The 16,409-nt window shown below is 59.4% G+C and overlaps 1 long non-coding RNA gene and 1 pseudogene across 1 annotated transcript; one reads left to right on the top strand and one right to left on the bottom strand.

Annotated features, from left to right (window-relative positions):
- Window positions 1–2,200: 2,200 nt before the first annotated feature.
- Window positions 2,201–4,145, bottom strand: LOC115838328. The gene is made up of 3 exons (XR_004033332.1): window positions 4,105–4,145; window positions 3,288–3,447; window positions 2,201–2,286 (listed from the first exon to the last, which is right to left on the bottom strand). It is a non-coding gene; the product is annotated as an uncharacterized LOC115838328 (long non-coding RNA).
- Window positions 4,146–10,814: 6,669 nt separating this feature from the next.
- Window positions 10,815–14,823, top strand: LOC115838327 (annotated as a pseudogene).
- Window positions 14,824–16,409: the final 1,586 nt, after the last annotated feature.

The raw sequence follows: 16,409 nt of genomic DNA, 5'->3' as shown, positions 1-16,409 counted from the left end.
GCTGTCCTGAAATTCTTAATCATTTTACCCCTGAACTTGCGGGTTTTTGTTGTTGTTTTCTGAGGCAGAGTCTCACTCTGTCACCCAGGCTGGAGTGCAGTGGCACGATCTCGGATCACTGCAACTTCCGACTCCCAGGTTCAAGCGATTCTCCTGCCTCAGCCTCCTGAGAAGCTGGGATTACAGGCGTGGGCCACCACACCCGGCCAATTTTTGTATGTTTAGTAGAGACGGGGTTTCACCATGTCGGCCAGGCTGATCTCAAACTCCTGATCCACCCGCCTCGGCCTTTCAAAGCACTGGGATTACAGGTGTGAGCCACCGTGCCCGGCCAATAATTTAAAATTTAACATTTTTCTTTATTTTAGAAGGACATTTAATAGTAAATAAACACCGTGGCAATTCGTGTGGCTGTGAAAGAAAAGGAAGCGCCTCCCCTGCCAGCACCTTCACGGAGCCTTTTCCTGCCCTGTTTCGCTCTTGTTGCCCAGGCTGGAGTGCAATGGTGCGATCTGGGCTCCAGCGATTCTCCTGCCTCAGCCTCCCGAGTAGCTGGGATTACAGGCATGTGCCACCACACCCAGCTAATTTTTTTTTTTTTTTTTGGATTTTTAGTAGAGACCAGGTTTCTCCATGTTGTTTGGGCTGGTCTAGAACTCCTGACCTCAAGTGATCCACCCACCTCGGCCTCCCAAAGTGCTGAGATTACAGGCGTGAGCCACCAGGCCCGGCCCTTTTCCTGCCTTCTAAACAAGTGGCCAGGAATTCTCCTCCTGCACTGGCTCCCCAGATTGTGTGGCAGGCCCTGCAGATGGCACAGGGGACTGATTCTTCCTTGTGGAAAGCCAGGCCTGGTCACCTCTTGGGCATCGCCTGTTGGGGTGACCCTCCCACACCCAGCCTGGAACCCTAGCCAGCTCAGCCTCCGTCTGCTGAGAAATCAAGGTGACCATGTGGCTCAGCCCTCAGGGGGCACTCACCACACAACAGGTCCCTTTCAAGACTCCCTGTTCGGGGCTAGGGCCCCCAAGAAGGGTTGGAGCAGCTTCCTGGGGCTCTGTTCTTCCCCAGGAGCGGGGCATGGGAGCTGAGGACATCTCATCTCCCCCCAGGCATCTGCTGCTGCTCCTGGCTGCCACCCACCCCTGTGAGATGCTGAGAGCAGGATACTTGTCTGTGCAGGGCGTGGGAAAGGGAGAAAGCCTGGCAGAGGGTTGGGGGCTAAGAAGCAAAGGGCATGGAAGGGCCACCATGCACTTTTGAAGCCTCTACTTGCCAGTGGCCACCCCACCTCTCCCTGCCCTCATCCAAGGACGGACAGGCCTGGCAGGTGGGCCGGAGCCATGGGGCAGAAGCATCCCAGGCCTGGCCTCAGAGCAAGGAGGCCACAGTGAAAGTGGAGGCTGTCTGCATCCACCTTCCCAGCCTTTGTCACTGGGACCTCAGCCTGACCCCAGGCCCACCCCAGGCTGCTCACCGAGGTGGGTACCCTGCCCACTGCCAGCTCAGATGCAGTGTGTGTGGACTCCCTTCTCTCTGGAGGTGAGCAGGAGTTCCCTCCCCTCCACATCAGGAGGCTGGGAGAGAGCTGGAGGGCCCTGGGATCTCCTTGACCCTGGATTTGGAGCTCAGCACCCCACGGAAATTCTATTAAATCTCCGATTTTATCTGAAAACTTCACCCACATGTTGCATCGCTCTGTGAGGTGTCTGTGTGTGTCCAGGCAACAGTAACAACGCTACTAATGCTGGCGGCCATCACAGGAAGCCAGTCTGAACATGCCTGCTGCCCCCCCAGGGCCTATTTCACCGTCATGACACCAGGCGTGGCAGAGACGGGGACGAGGAGCAGAGGCCTGGACCTCTAAGGGTCTCAGCAGTGGGAGGCCGGCCTGTCACGAGTGTTTGATGACCATGAAGAGGAGGTGGTGGAGGTAAGCGTGGCTGCTTCCAGGGGAAGGGCGGGCAGTGCTGGAGGAGGGTTCTGTATTGATTAAGTGCCTACTGTGTGCTAGGTCCTTTGTGGGCTTCATTTAATTTATTGCCACAGCCACGGGAGGGAGGGGTGGTTAGCGCTGTATTTCAGATAAGGAAACGAGGCTCTGGTGAAGACACTTGTCCAGTCCTCTGGCTGTGGAAGGTGGGGAAGGGATGTCAACCTGGGCTGGGAGAGATGAAGAAGCTGAGGTCTAGAGCCTTGTCAGGCCTGGAGCTGCTGTCCTCCTGCCGGGGCAGCACCGCCTGCCTTCATTTAGAGCAGCAGATCCTACAGCACCCACGTCCTCACCTGTCAAAGGCAGACACCATTCCTGACCATGTGATGGCCTGGACGAGACCAGCGTCTGGGTGTCTGGGTGGGAAATGGGAGGGCCGGGCCAGGCCCAGCACATGGTGGCTCTGCCTGCCCTTTGCAGCTGAGAGCTGGCCTCTCCTAGACCTTGCTGTCCACTGACACCCAATGCCCCTGCAGCCTTCTCTTCCTGCCCCCACGAAGGTGGCACTCTCCTGGGGGCCGCTCCAGCCCTCTGCCTGGGGAGCAAGCGGAGGGGCCTGGGACCCCAACTGTGTTCCTGTCTCTATCCCTCCTCAGCTGTCACCAGCTTTAATTACCCCGGCTCCATCCGCCCCCGCCCCTGCGCAGCTGGAGAGCCTCTTGGGCAGGTGCAGGGCCCCTTGCCTGGGCACGCAGCATTCCTGCATTCCTTCCCGGGGCCCACCGACCTGCCCTGCCTGTTGCGGGCAGCCTCGGGGTGCAGGGAGCCCGGTGTGTGTGCGGCAGGAGGGGGTGCACAGCTGCTGGATGGGGAGCCTGGTGAGAGCCCGGCTGTGCCCCGGGACTCCCAGCTGCATTGCCCACATCCCTCTGCCACCTTGCATCATCACCGGAGCCTGGCAAGAAGTCAGTGATTCATCACTCGGACCCTGGGGGTGCCTGGAGGGGCTCGGGTGCTTCTAACAGCAGGGAAGGGAAGGCAAGAGGGAACCTTCCACAGTTGGGAGCAGCGAAGTGGCCCAGGAAGCCCCCCACAGGATGGGACCATCTAAGGTTCCAGTGACCCCAACCCCCTGGAGCAGGGCCCCCAGCCTAGTGGTATCTGGACAAGCCCTGTCTGGGGTGCACCTTCTCGGGGAGCCCCTCTGCTCTTTGGGCTACTGTCCTGGAGAGCCTCCCCCTTCCTGGGGCGCCTCCCCCTTCCTGGGGCTGGGTGGACCAGCTGCGGAATGGCAGCTCCCCCTGGAGAGGCTGGGGAAGAAGTGGGGGGTGCTGCCCACCGGACCCCTCCCTACCCCAAGGCTTCCCAGATGATCTGCCTCCAGCTCCAAACAGGAGGGGTGGCCACCTGTGAGTTTCTCTGGGGCCCAAGTGGTCACTGCCGGCGTTGCCTGTGTCCCTGGGTCCGGACAGGCTCCTCTCCACCTCTGTGTTTGGGCAGCTCTCCCCTTGTGTCTGGAATTTTTAGAAAAGGGAAAAAATGTAGACGAAAGCCGGCTTTTTATCTCGTTGAATGCTCCAACACCCTCACTCGCTACACCACGGTGGTGGAAGATTCAAAGGAAGTTTCCTCTAGGTGGCCGTGATTATCATCTGCAGTTCTTGTTCTGGGACATCGCAAAGGTCACATTGTCTGTCCAGCCCCACCCGGCTCTGACGTTGCTCCAGGAGTGGGGACGGGGTCTGAACCACCCCAGCTCTCAGGGGCCCCGCCCTGGCGCGGTGGCTCACACCTGTAATCCCAGAACTTTGGGAGGCTGAGGCGGGTGGATCACCTGAGGTCAGGAGTTGGAGACCAGCCTGGTCAACATGGCAAAACCCCATCTTTACTAAAAATACAAACATTAGCTGGGTGTGGTGGTGGGCGCCGGTAATCCCAGCTACTCAGGAGGCTGAAGCAGGAGAATCACTTGAACCCGGTGGTGGAGTTTGCAGTGAGCCGAGATCTTGCCATTGCATTCCAGCCTGGGTAACAAAGCGAGACTCCGTCTCAAAAAAAAAAAAAAAAAGTAAGAGTTGGGGTGTTCCATCCTCAGGGCAGGGGTCAGAGCCACATCCCTGGGGTGCCCTGAGCTTGGGGATCTTCACCCTGCATGCAGCCCAGGCCCACACCTAGAAGTCTTGTGGCCTTGAGCATACTGCGTTGCCTCTCTGAGCCTCGGTTTCTCCATTTATAAAATGGAGAGGGTAACATGAGAGATTGCTATTGGCTGGCTTCGTTCATTGGGCCCTAAACCAAACAGTGGCTTAAATACCAGAGGCTTGCTCAATGGGTGGTGGGCAGGCAGTCGGGCTGGGACAGTGCCTCCCCCTCTCCACGGTGCCCCCACCTCTACAGTGCCTCCCCCTCTACGGTGCCTCCCCCTCTCCATGGTGCTCCCCCAACACGGCCTCCATCCCTGGGGTCCAGGTTTCATTTGTTCCTCAGCAAATGCTACAGAGCTTTTGTAGGCCCACCAGCAAGAGTGGGGCTGCCAGGCAGTGAGCTAGGGGGTGCTGGGAGGGCCCGAGGGGAGGCAGGGCGCATTCTGCAGGGTGCCTGTGAGGACCTGGGCTGAGGGTGGGTTTGAGCAGAGGCTGACATGGTCTCACCTCTGGCTGCTGGGTGGGAACAGACCATGGGGAGGCCAGGGCGGAAGTGAGGAGAACATCACAATCCCGGAGAGAGGTGAGATAACCCGGATCTCAGTGGAGACACAGGAAGTGGGGAGAAGTGGTCCAAGCTGTGGATATCTGAACATGGACTCAACAGAATTTCCTGACAGATTGGATGAGGGGTGTGACTGAAAGGGAGACGTCAAAGATGGTTCCGTAGCAGTGGCAGGAGCTCCAGCTATTGCATCTGCATTCCAGGCAGCAGGAAGGAGAAAGGAGGGAAGGTAAAGGCTATTGAAAAGCTTTCAGCTGGGGCCGGGCATGGTAGCTCACACCTGTAATCCCAACACTTTGGGAAGCCGAGGCTGGTGGATCACTTGAGCCCAGGAGTCTGAGACCAGCCTGGCCAACATGGTGAAACCCTGTCTCTACAAAAAATACAAAAATTAGCCATGTGCACCTGTGGTCCCAGGTATGATCTCACCACTGTACCTCAGCCTGGGTGACAGAGACCCTGATTCAGAGAAGGGGGAGGGGAAGGGGAAGGGGAAGGGGGAGAAGAAAGGGAAGGGGAAGGGGAGGGGAAGAGGAGGGGAAGGGGAGGAGAAGGGGAAGGGGAGGGGAAGAGGAGGGGAAGGGGAGGAGAAGGGGAAGGGAAAGGGGAAAGAGAAAGAGAAGGAGGAGGGGAGGGGGAGGGTCTTTTGGCAAGTCAGGAAGTCGGCCCAGCCCTTCTGCTTATGTTGCTCAGGTTGTAGTCACGGGACCATGCCCAGCACACGTGAGGATGGGGAGGTGATTGCTAGCTGGGAACTGCGCACTCAACAATGACAGAGAGATGCCTCCGGGTGGGGAAAGCAGTGCATGGACACTGGTCAGCCGGCCACTCCAGGCAGTGGGAAGGTGCTCGGAGGCCGAAGGAGTGAACTCTGGTGGGCGCTGGCTGTGCAGCCAGTGCTGGTCCCTGAACACGGCAGAGGACCAGGCCAGGCCTCACTTGAAGCAGGGAGACAGGAGCGGGCCTGTGGGCTTCTCTCAAGAGCTGCCAGGCAGCCAGGCAGGCTGGGAATGACATTTGCCATGCTGTGCCCCCGGCTCTGCCACTGGGCGGCTCCTGAGGCCCAGGGAGGAGCGTGACCTGCCCACGGTTCCACCATCATCGAATGCGAGTCAGAGTCAGACCAATGCTTGACTCCAGGACAATGCCGTGTCTACTCCTGGGGCTCAAAAAAGCATGACAGGGATTTGGGGGACAAGGGTGTTCACTTCTGCCCTCCAACAGGCTGAGGGGAGGGTCTGGTTTCTCTGCTCGCCTGTGCTGAGACGGTGCTGGAGAAAGGCAGGCGGGAGCCCCAGCTCCCTCCGTGTTTGCCAGCCCAGGCTCTGTCCTGTCCGCCTGCCTCCCTCTAGGGACCATGGGGACAGGCCTGGAGCACTGAGCTCAGGGCCCCAAACCGTCTAGAGGGACAGCTTCCTCACGCCATGCACCTGGGCTGAGCTCAAGTCGCTGCAGCCCCTGACCCCCAACTCAGACATCCCTTTGCAGCCCACCCACCACCCAAGAAGCTGCTGTGTAAGGGCAGAGGCCACCAGGGCACTGGGGACACGTGGCACAGGCCAGAGAGCTCCTGAGGCCTGGGAGGCTGCCATGTTGGGTCCCAGATGGACACACCCCAGTATACCCAGCCTCAAGGCCTGAGGCACCCATTGGTTCTAGAATTCTTTCAGGAGAAGAGAGCCCCTCACGGCCCCCTTCATCACAGGCTGCGCGACCTCAGCCTGGCCAGCCCCGAGACCCTTCCAGCTTGCGGATCCCCCTCCTGCTTCCCCGACCCTGACTCTCCCAAAGTGGACTGGCCAGCTCTGGGTCTGGTCTGCAGGCAGGAGCCCTGCCCAGGCGGCACCTGGCCCAGGCTCCCGCGCTCCGACAGCAAATGCGGCGGCGGCGCAAAGTCGCGGCAATCCATGCCGGGCCCCGGCACCGGTCCGCCGCCGCTTCCTCGGAGCAGCGCGGCCGGGGCCCGGGGGCGACTCGGCGCGCGGGCGGCGCAGAGGCGGCGGCGTCCGGGGTCACAGGCGGTGGTGGTGGCGGGGCCGGTCAGCACGCGGGTGGACTGGGCTTCTCGGCGGGTGGCTGCGCACCCAGCCGGCGGCCGCTGTGCGGGCCCATGGTCTGTGGAGGCAAAAGCAGAGGAGACACGGGTCACTGGGGGGCTTGGCTCTCCCGGGGGTCCCCGCCCTGCCCGCTCGCCCACTCTCCCCCACCCCCCACTCCCGCCGGCCCGAGCGAGCGGCGGCCAGGCCGGGTGGCGGGGCCGGGGCGCTCGGTGTCTCCCCGCCGCACGCGCGTGCAGCCCAGCAGCCGGGGCCCCGCGCGCGCACGCACCGTCCCGGCCACGCTTGGCCCGAGGCAGCCGGGGGAACCCAGCCGCACTGCTCGCCGCCTCCCGTTCTCGCCCCCGCCGGTCCCTGCAGCTAGGGCGCCGCGGCGACGAGGCTGCTGGCTCTGCTGGGTGATAAAAACCCAAATCTGCGAAGCCATCACGCACACTCGCACACACTCACACGCACACCCTCTCCCCTCCCCCGCTGCCCAAAGGTGTCTCGGAGGAAAAGGCCTGGGGTCCATACTCGCTCTCTACCTCTCCCCACCTCATGCCGAGGTCCAGCTTTTACTGCATTCCGCTTAACCGAATAACCATGCTAATTAAGAGAGTAATTTTATTGATTGTAACTCAAGAGTTTTTTTTTTTTTTTTTAATAACCTTTTTTTCTCCCCACTCCCATCCCCCTCATGCATCTTTCGGCCCATTCTTCTGAATCCGCCGTCGTCCCCTCTCCCCAGCCCCAGCGGGACCAGCTCCTGTCCCCAGCATTGCGCTAGGACCCCAGGCCGGCTCCTAAGAGCCACGGGCGCCCCGCAACCGCCACCGGCATCACCTGGGCCGCCACGCCGCAGTGCCCGGCCTGCTGTCCCGAAGCCGGGAGCTTCCTGTTGAGGCTGTAACAATCACCCCGCCCCCCAATCAAATTCGCCCAGGATCTTCCTCTGCGGATTGGGGGCTTGGGGGTGGGGGAGAGATGCTTTCAGAGTCAGAATGCTCTCTCTCAACGGCCCAAATCGGCCCTGGGATTTCTTCCTTCAGCGCCTGCCGGGGACCGCGAGCAGAGGCCGGTCTCTGCATGGCCGGGCGGCCTGAGTACGCGGGGTCTGCGGCGCCCAGCTCGGCCCTCTAGCCAGGGAAGGTGGGTCCGGCCCAGCACAACCTTCTGCCAGCAGACCCCGCCCGGACCTCCGGCAGGGCCACCAAAAATGACCCTCACCTCCATTTTCTTCCACCCCCACCCAACGCGGAGCATCCACTCGGGCGAAAGTGGGGACAATTTCAGACTCTGGGTGCGGAGGGTCGGAGCCAGTGATAGAAGCTGCGTGCACCACCGTGCTCCCAGGCGTCCCCCCGAAGGCGCTCCCTGGACGCACTTCACATATTACTCCTCATCTTCTAAACACGTATTGTTTTAATGTTTATCACCTCCAACAAGAGGGAGATGGATAGGCTTGATATTCCTAATTAGGAACTTTGCAGAAAACCTTGTGTTTTTGTAACCATCCCACCATGACAACAAAGCGATTAAGATGTTTTCCATCTACTGAATACCTTTTTAAATTGCGATATTTTATGATTCGGGTTCTAAAACGTCTTATTTGCAGACTATTTTGTGTCTGATTTAATCTATAACCGAAAACATAATGTATTAAGTGAATACATATTTGCTCAGCTGATAAGCTTTTTAAATATTTATTCGGAGAGCTTTTGCATTGTAAATAAATGGGTCTACACAAAGAGTTCTCTTTGTCTGGCAACTACATACAAAGGCGTTTGGGGCTCCCTTCCCTCTGGGGATCGCCAGCTCTCTTCCAGGGTCTAACAAATAGCTCGGCTTCCAAGCCCCGAGCCCGGCCTGCAAAGCGAGCGCCCGGCCGCCAGGGCCCGGAGAGTGCTCTGGCGAGGGGGCTGCGAGCGCTGGGGTCAGGGCAGGGGCTGCCCGGGCCGGACTAGGGATGTGGGGGCCTCCAGCCCTGGCCGTCGCCTCCCGAGCCCCGGAGGGCGCCGGGCGGGACAAAGGGAAAGAAGGGAAGGGAGAGAGGTCAGAAACCTGCAGCTTCAAAGGCGCCGAGGGCCGCAGAGGGGCCGGGGGCTGCGCACGCGGGGGTGCCAGGCTTCCTGGCGGCCTCCGGGGAGTCGTGTGTGCTGTGCTTTTGTTTTGTGGTTGTTTTTTGCTTTGTTTTGCTTTGTTTTTTCTCCAATGAGAAATTTCAAAGTTGAGAAAGCGCGAGCTGCCGGCGATTCTCGGGACGCGGGCTCGGCCACGAAGCAACAATTTTAATCTCCCACCCCCTGCGGGCGGATCGCAGGCCCGATTGTTCCTTTCTCACCAGCCTGCTCGACTTTTTAAGCAAACAGGAGGTGGATTACTGTCGCCCGCCTGCGCCGCCACGGCTCTCACCGGATTGGAGAGAGCTTTTCTTTGTGTTCTCTCCTCCCCGGGAGAGGCGGCGCCGCGCCTCCGCGTCTGCCAGCGCCGGGCTTCGGGGGCCTGGGGAGCCTGAGGCGGCCAGGAAGCGGGGCGAGGAAGGGCGGCCACACGGCCCGGGCTGGGAGCCCCACAGTCCCGCAGCGGCGACACCGCCACCCGCCGAGTGCCGAGGCCCGGGGCCCACCCGCAGCCCAGCTCTAGGAGAGGCCGCGCCGGAGGGCCGCGAGGACGGCGCCGCAGCGCCAGGTCGGGCTGAGCTAAGGGAGGAAACTGAGCGAAAAGTGGCGGCGGGCAGAGGGCCCCGGGCGGGCGGAGAATCGCTGACGAGGGCATTTCGGGAGGAGCTGAACCTAGGAGCACAGGGCTCCTTCCCCGGAAGGCAGGGCGTGACCCCGGAGCCGCGGGTCCCTCTTCCCGCGGCCCCAGGCGTGGCTGGCGCGCTCCAGGATCTGGGGCTTCTACAAGTTTGCTTTGTTTCCTGCTTTTGCATCTAAAAACCCACTCTCTCCTCGCCCGCCTGCCGGAGACCAGGACTCTGGCCCGTCTGCCTCCCTCTGGCGCCGTCTCTGGGAGCGCGGGCGCGGTGGGGCCTGCAGGCCGGGCTGGGACCAGGCGCGCCCCGGGGCGCGAGTGGCTCGGCCGTCGCCGCAGAACGCGCTCCCTGCGAAACAGCAGCACCCGCTCCCTGGGAGAGTCATGAGAACTGGGGTCGCGCCTGAACCCCGCGCCCGAAGAAAACCAGCCCGCGGACCCCGCCACACGGGCCGTGACCCTCACCTGACCCTGAGGTCTCTTGGGGTACAGAAGGGTGAGAGGAGTGGAAGGGGGCATCCCCCTCTCAGTTGGTTTAGATCCTCTCTTAGCACAGCCCACCGTTTCCCCATCCTATAGCTGAGCCCCTGTTTGCCCACCCCAGCCTGGAGTGTAAACCTGGGCAAAGGTTTGCACAAGGAGACTGGGTTAGCAAGGGCTTCTAGGGATGGGGCAGGGACAGAAGCCGACTGGATGGAACTGTAGCCCCTAGAGTGCATTCCTGGGTGTCCGGCTCTGCAGAAGGGGCCAGTGTGGACACTGCACCCCTCTGGAGCCCCAATTTCTTTATCTGCCATGTGGGTTGGCCTCCAAGGCTTGATGGCATTTCTGTGCTGTGAGGTGGGCCTGGTGGGTTTGGGCTCAGTTTCCAAGGCAGGATCGGCTCTCGGTCCCCTCTTTCTCTTCAGCACCCAGCTCCGGGCCAGCACCGTGGGTGGAGCAGTGTGGGGTGAAAGACAGCGACTTCGGGGGGGGGTCACCTGACACTGCAACCCATTTCCCCACCAGACAGGGTTGAGGCGGGCCGGGCTGGGGTGGTGGCTGCCTGGGAGGGCCTGGGGACGGTGAAGTTCTGCCTTCTCCTGTTCTCCATATTAGGTCATGGGAAAGCATAGCTGGAGGGCCCGCCCGAATCACAGGTGACGGGCCTGAGAGCAGTGGCACGCACACGCACACGCACGGCACCCAGCACGAGGATTTGGAGAAATGAGGCAAATTCCTGATGATGGGTGGGGAGGGGGTCCCCAGCCACCTGGGAGCTGGCAGGTGGCCCATGGTGATGAAAGCCCAGGGAAGCGTGTGAACCCCGCAGCCCTACACAACTTGGGGCCCCTCTCCTCTCCAGCCCTTCTGTGTGCCTGCCTCCTGCCGCCACCACCATGACCACCACCATCTGCCAGTTCACCTCCTCCAGCTCCATCAAGGGCTCCTCCGGCCTGGGGGGCGGCTCGTCCCACACCTCCTGCCGGCTGTCTGGCAGCCTGGGTGCCGGCTCCTGTAGGCCGGGATCTGCTGGAGGCCTGGGCAGTGCCCTTGGGGGTAGCAGCTACTCCAGCTGCTACAGCTTTGGCTCTGGCGGTGGCTATGGCAGCAGCTTTGGGGGTATTGATGGGCTGCTGGCCGGAGGTGAGAAGGCCACCATGCAGAACCTCAATGACCGCCTGGCCTCCTACCTGGACAAGGTGTGCGCCCTGGAGGAGGCCAACACTGAGCTGGAGATTAAGATCCGTGACTGGTACCAGAGGCAGGCCCTGGGGCCCACCCGTGACTACAGCCAGTACTACAAGACAATCGAGCTGCAGAACGAGGTAGGGCCTGCTGGTGGGAGGGGTCTCCAGGGGGCATGACTTCTTCCCCCGCAACTCCTGCCCTGGCCAAAGGCCTGGAGTCCAGCCATAGGGTCTCAGGGAGCCAAGAGTGGTTTGGCTGTGGCTTAGCTTCTGGGAACCTGCCTTCGGGCCCCTGTGTGGCCCACATACCCCTTTTCTGGGGGCAGCAGGCTGAGTCAGGAACAAACAGGCCTCGTGGAGCCCCTTGCAGCCTCAGTTTCTCCCTCGTGGAGCTCCTCCACCTGGAGAGGTTGTAGGATGAGGCAGGAGGATGCAGATGGAGGGCTGGGCCCGTGGGCCGCTGGATGCGTGGTGTCTTGCTCCTTTGGAGCAGGGGTCAGCAGGAGGGGATTTTGGGAGATGTGGAGTGGGGGTGTCTGAGTGAGCTCCCCATAGCACCTGCTTCGGGGGGAGGCAGAAGGGAGGGGCGGGACCTCAGGGTGGGGAAGGCCTCTGATGTGCCTTATTTGGGGATTTTTCTGGCTTCTCCTTTCCTCCTGCTGTCCCTTAAGATGGGCTCAGCAAACCCCAGGGGGCAGGGCTGCTGGCTGGAGCCCAGGGTTAAGGGATTAGGAGGGGTCCTGACTTGTGATTTGGAACCACTCTTTGGTCAGGGCTCCTTTAGCCTCCTTTTGGGGGAGCCTGTCAGGGTCACCCTCTAGCTGTCTGTAAAAGGATGGGGTTGCCCACATCCCCTCCCTTGTTCTAGAATTCTGGGACAGCTTCTGCCCTGGGGACATTTTCCCTTTCTTTTCTGGTTGCCTCATAGTCCCAGCCAGCTGTCTCTTCTCCTTTAAGGCTGAGCCTGGCATGGGGGTCTGGGGGGGTACTGAGTAGCGGGGGAAGAAGAGGCACCTTTCAGCCCTTCAGACTCCTGCTTGCCCCTCCTCTGCCAATAATACAGCACGGGGCAAGGGAGGGGCTGGGCGGGAAGAGAGGCCCCCAGGCAGGAAGATCTGCTCAGAACCCTGGTGTGGGCTCAGCCACCCCCATCCAGTGACCTGACTACTCTCCCATCTCCTCAGATCCTCACAGCCACCGTGGACAATGCCAACATCCTGCAAGAGATTGACAATGCCCATCTGGCTGCTGCTGACTTCCGCCCCAAGTGAGTCCTAGCTGTGGGCTTGGGCAGCTTGGGCCAGCTGGGGGAGGATCTCAGGGTACCCCTCCTGACTCCAGGACTCCTTGGTTGCTTGTGGCAAGGCCCAGGAGCTCAGGGTGGGGCAGTCCTAGGAGCCCCACTCCTTAGTCCAGGATGCAGTAAAGGCAGCCAGTTCTGAAGGTTGCTGGGCTTAGGCGGGGAATAGAAGAGAGGGAGGGGAGGCGGGAGGCAGACAGAAGTAAGGAAGCTGGTGGGCATGGGATCTGGCCCTGTGATGGTCCCAGGGCCCCGGGGCTGGAATTTGTCTCCACTCAACCCTCTCATCAGCCTTTCCAACCCCTTAGAGTCCTGGCAAAATGAAGGCAGGTGAGCAGCCAGGACCTGGACCTGGACCTGCAGGTCCAAGCAGCCTGGGCTGAAGTCCCTGATTCCCACGGCAGGTTTGAGACAGAGCAGGCCCTGCGCCTGAGTGTGGAGGCCGACATCAATGGCCTGCGCAGGGTGCTGGATGAGCTGACCCTGGCCAGAGCCGACCTGGAGATGCACATTGAGAACCTCAAGGAGGAGCTGGCCTACCTGAAGAAGAACCACGAGGAGGTGAGGTGGCTGGGGCAGAAGGTGAAAGATGCTGAGGAGTGGGTGGCAGAGCCCTGGGGCTGGGCCATGGCTGAGGCCGTAGGAGAGAGTAGAGCAGGTGCACTGGGATTAGTCACCTTAGAGGGCTTCCCTGTCTACAGAGCCCTGATCCTTGGGGTCCAGCGTGCAGGGCAGACTCCTCTTTGTACCCCATTGCTTCTCTGTACCCGAGGAATCTCCCAGGGTCCCGCAGAGGCTCCCTCTACCTGCCCTGGCCTCCCTCACGAGGGCGGGGGATAAGTAAGGAAGTCTCCTTCTTGTCCCATTTCACACTCTCAAAGCTGAGTGTCTACATAGAAGCTTGGAAATTAGAGGGGAAATTTTTGGGGCATAGGCCTAATAATTAGATTTTATTTTGGAGAGCCGTTGGTCTAATGGGGGAGGTAGAGTCTGATGGTGGAGGCAATACTGAGCAGATGAATAAAAATCATTTAGAGGGTCAGATAGAGCAGAGGGAGAACAAAGGAGGGGTCCTTGTGGGGAGTGGGGTCCCCTCGTGGGGGAAGGCTTGGGAATGAGAGGTCAGGATGGGTCCAGATGCGCACATCCACATCCTCTTTTTCCACAGGAGATGAACACCCTGTGAGGCCAGGTGGGCGGTGAGATCAATGTGGAGATGGACGCTGCCCCAGGCGTGGACCTGAGCCGCATCCTGAATGAGATGCGTGATCAGTATGAGGAGATGGCAGAGAAGAAACGCAAGGATGCCGAGGATTGGTTCTTCAGCAAGGTGGGGGCTGCTGCAGGCCAGAGGTCTCTCTTAGGGGCTGGGGCTCAGGGGCCTTAGCACTGACAGTAAGCCCACAGCCAGGTGTCTTGGAGGTGCCCCCTCCTCAGCAAGCTGCATGGACCACAGGGTCACCCGCTGCATCAACAGACCTGGAGCTGAGCTCAAGCTGGGATCTGGGGGGTGGGTGGGGAGGTAGGGAGCCCCCACAGAATAAAGGCAAAGGGTAAAGACCTTGGGAGTCCCCACCTCTCTCTCAAGAAGTCAGGAACTAGCACCAAGAGCCAGGCTACATGTTCTGGCTGGTTCTCAAGTTTCCGGTCTGTGCCTCCCACACGCAGGGATTAACCATACAAGTTAACATTTCAAATGGCATATTTCTGGGCTTTGGGACGTGGGAAGCTGGTGAGAAGGCACCACTCTCTCCACAGTTAGATTTGGGAGGAGGCCTAACTTGGGAGAGGGATCCAGGCTCACACCACCCTGTCCTGTGTCCTGTCTGCAGACAGAGGAGCTGAACCACGAGGTGGTTACCAACAGCGAGCTGGTGCAGAGCGTCAAGAGCGAGATTTTGGAGCTCCGGCGCACCATGCAGGCCTTGGAGATCGAGCTGCAGTCCCAGCTCAGCATGGTAGGAACAGTCCTGTGCATGGGGGTGGGCCCAGAAGAGGACACTGACAACCCTCACTGACCCCTGGTCTTCCTGCCGTCCTGCAGAAAGCATCCCTGGAGGGCAACCTGGCGGAGACAGGGAACCGCTACTGCATGCAGCTGTCCCAGATCCAGGGACTGATCGGCAGCATGGAGGAGCAGCTGGCCCAGCTTTGCTGCGATATGGAGTAGCAGAACCAGGAGTACAAGATCCTCCTGGACATGAATACGTGGCTGGAGCAGGAGATCGCCACCTACTGCCACCTGCTGGAGGGCGAGGATGCCCAGTGACTGGGGGAGCCTGGGGTCAGGGCTGGGGGCCTCTTGGCAGGGCTGGGGCTCTCAGACTCACATCTAATTTCCTCTCTGTTTTTGTTTGTTTTGTTTTTGTTTTTGTTTTTGTTTTTTGAGACGGAGTCTCTCTCTGTCGCCCAGGCTGGAGTGCAGTGGCGCGATCTCGGCTCACTGCAAGCTCCGCCTCCCGGGTTCACGCCATTCTCTTGCCTCAGCCTCCCGAGTAGCTGGGACTACAGGCGCCCACCACCATGCCCGGCTAATTTTTTGTATTTTTAGTAGAGACAGGGTTTCACCATGTTAGCCAGGATGGTCTGGATCTCCTGACCTCGTGATCCACCCGCCTCAGGCTCCCAAAGTGCTGGGATTACAGGCGTGAGCCACCGCTGCTGGCCCACTGCTGCATTTTCTAGCAGCCGAGCTATAGTTCATTTCTGTGAGCTCCTGAGACACCTTAGCTTGTCTCAGCCCGCTGGATCGTTTCTCTAATCCCTGCCTCGCTCAGGTCACCTGCTGCTGCCCTAAGCAGAGCCCACATGCGCCCCCTAGTGGTGGGAAACCAAACGATTCCGCAGATCCTGTTTATTGAGGGAGGAGGTGAAACGGGATGCCCACGGGCGACCCAGCCTTCCTGGGTTTTGTGAATTCTGATTCACACCTACTTTGGAGAGACTCTCTGGCATCGTCTCATGATGGGAACCCTAGTTCTGGTCACCCACTCAGTTATTATAATTAATTTTGCGTTCATAATATATTTAACTGGTTCAAAAATCAAAACCATATAAAAAGGATACAGTGGGACCGGGCACAGTGGCTCACACCTGTAATCCCAGCACCTTGGAAGGCTGAGACGGGCAGATTGCTTGAGCTCAGGAGTTCGAGACCAGCCTGGGCAACATGGTGAAACCCTGTCTCTACTAAAAATTTTAAAAAATTAGCCAGGCATGGTAGTGCACGCCTGCAGTCCTAGCTACTCGGCAGGCTGAGGTAGGAGGATCACTTGAGCCTGGGAGGCAGAGGTTACAGTGAGCAGAGATCGTGCCGCTGCACTCCAGCCGGGGTGACAGAGTGAGACTCTGTCTTAAAAAAAAAAAGAAGTGTGCAGTGCAAAGTCTCACTCCTTTCTCTGCTCTTATTCACCCACTTCCTGTCTATGTACAAGTCCCACACAGGCAACCACTTTTGCTTCCATGCGTCCCTCTAGAGGCTTTCTTTTGTTGGCTTTTTGTTTGTCTGTTTGGTTTTTTGTTTTTTGAGACAGGGTTTCATTCTTTCACCCAGGCTGGAGTGCAGTGGTGCAATCTCAGCTCACTGCAACCTCCGTGTGCTGGGCTCAAGCAATCCTCCCACCTCCGCCTCTTGAGTAGCTAGGATACAGGCTCATGTCACCACACCCAGCTAATTTTTGAAATTTTTGTAGAGATGGGGTCTCCCTATGTTGCCTAGGCTGGTCTCAAACTTCTTGGCTCAAGTGATCTTCCCACCTTGGCCTCCCAAAATGTTGGGATTATAGATGTGAGCCACTGCACCTGGCCTAGAGTTTTTTGTTTGTTTGTTTGTTTTTTAGTAGAGACTGGGTTTCACTATGTTACCCAGGATGGTCTCCATCTCCTGACCTCGTGATCCACCTGCCTTGGCCTCCCAAAGTACTAGGATTACAGGCGTGAGCCACCACACCCAGCCAAGTTTTTTATACTAATAAAAAAGATTGTATTCTTTGTTCACACCTCCC

The sequence above is a fragment of the Nomascus leucogenys genome, chromosome 14 (assembly GCF_006542625.1).
Source record: "Nomascus leucogenys isolate Asia chromosome 14, Asia_NLE_v1, whole genome shotgun sequence".
NCBI lineage: Eukaryota > Metazoa > Chordata > Mammalia > Primates > Hylobatidae > Nomascus > Nomascus leucogenys.
Note: the sequence above shows the minus strand (reverse complement) of the source record. Positions and strands in the feature narration are given on the sequence as shown.